This window comes from Pinus tabuliformis, chromosome 8 (genome assembly GCF_031772625.1).
Source record: "Pinus tabuliformis cultivar Carrire ecotype Pingquan chromosome 8, CPIR1, whole genome shotgun sequence".
NCBI lineage: Eukaryota > Viridiplantae > Streptophyta > Pinopsida > Pinales > Pinaceae > Pinus > Pinus tabuliformis.
Window position 1 is genome coordinate 852,063,441 of NC_142294.1, and position 2,200 is coordinate 852,065,640.

The following is a 2,200-nucleotide window of genomic DNA, read 5'->3' on the forward strand; positions in this document are numbered from 1 at the left end:
ACATGGAAAGATGGTAAGGGTGTTGTCGTGAAGGATTTGGCAAAGGCAGCCGAAGTGGCAGGGCTGGAATTTTGGGTGTATCTATATGCTTGGGACCTGCCATGAAGCTACTTATGTCGTTGAACTCTAGTACAATGAATGCAGGACAAAGAGTTCTATATGGGACAGTTGCAGTAACCTCTCAACAAGTATGCACTTCATGCTTTTAGCCTTTTATTTTGAACTGTAAAATTGTTACTAACATTTCTACAAAACCATCTAAATCAAAGTTTAACATCTTTAATTTGAATATATTGTCAAATTTTAACATGCAATTTGAATACCTTGTAGAACAAAGTAATAAAAGAGTATATTGCAGGTTGAGAGAGACTAAAGATAAAAGTTCTAGTGCTTCAGTTGAATAGTAAAGTTGGCTACTTTAAAATAATGATTCACAGACCATTCAGAAAAAAGGAGATAGTGCTTTAGTTGAATAATAATGTTGGCTACATCAAAATAATGATTCACACACCATTCAGAGAAAAAGGGACAAATTTGTTTAGAGATTATTTTTTTATAAGAATGTCTTTTCAAAATTTTCAGTTCAGAAATGTCTCTTAATATAGGATCTCAAAGCACTGTTGACTCAATGCATAGACTGTGAGGGTTTCTAAACACTTTACATCATATAATAGTATTCTTTCCCTTGGATAGAAGAGGAAATGCGCTTTGAACACGCTAAGTATACTAGCCTAGCTTCTTTTCTAGATTTGGTAAATTGAGAATGGGTTTTAAGTTTTAATTCATTCCATTAAAAAATAGAAAAACACGACAACAAATAGAATCATTAGCAAGTATTACCGGCTAAATTTACCCTGGTGTATTGTACTTCAGTGAAGAGTTATTTTTTATTATTGCATGTCTTTCTACTCTTTCTGATTATATTATCTCCTATATGGCGATGAGTTCTTTCGGATTATTGCAGGTCTGTCTACTCTTTTTGATTATTTCCTATATAGCAAAGATGCTTTCTAATTAGTTACTGTCTATTCATGCTTTCTGATTATTTCTTTTCTTGAGAAATGATTTCCGATTATCGATGATTTGCAACAATCAAAGTGGGGAGATGTGCGTCCTTGAAATGAAGCAGTGGAAGGTGGCAACAAACTGTAGGGAGCAATATGGAAAGTGGCAGGGAGCGATAGAGGTGGCATGAATATAAATTTTGAATAAAAAGTAACCAAGGCAATCCAGACTTTTCCAGCGGCCCAGAAACTTCGGATAAAATTTACCCGGATGAATCTAGATTTTATTTCCCATGTGCTGCACTACGAGCCATCCAATCATTGCTTAAAATTCACAAATCTAAGTAGCAAGTAAATCCAGACTTCTGTTAAAACGTTTTTTTGGATCTTGATATTCAACAATCCGGAAACAAGACCTCCACTATAAAACTTTGTAAAAGCAAAAAACATCAAAACTAGAAAATAAAAGTTTGGCCAAAATAAAAAAACATCACTTAAATACACTGGTCAACTCAAATTAATAAGGATTCAACCACTATGCAAACGCTATAGTCCCGCTATAGTAGGCAGGGACTAATAATGACATACTATTTTAAGACTATGTATTTTATTTAGCAATACTTATATTGCTATCCGATGTTTAATGCAGTGGTCTTAGTTTATAGATAATTATATTCTAAATGAAATAATGAAACAGTAATGAATTATAGACCATAGCAATTTGATAACTTATGTACCACACGTGGAATATATATAAAGGACAGTCTCCCCTTTGCATTTTGATTTGGATTTCTGAGGAGATTTACCTTTGATAATGGGTAGACTGAAATGCAGGAACTATGAACCTGAACATATTGTTGGGATTGACCATATTGGGTTTATTGATCTTACTATCATATGGTACAGTCGTTTTTTACGAGCTTTGCCCATCCTTTTTATTTCAATAATCGCTCAATGTTTAGATTTTAATTAATCATTGTTTTCTTATTATTTTCAGACCAGTGAATTCTAACAGAGGTTATAACATTTTACAGTTGTGGCAAATCCAAGTGCAGATCGAAAAACGATTGCAGGAATCCACTTCGTAAGTGTATGGCAAATCCCCTAGCAGCAGCGGTTATGTTTGTCGTGGCATTAGTACTTGTTGTGATGCCAGAAAATTTCTGTGACAGTATGACAGTCAAGGTGCTATTATG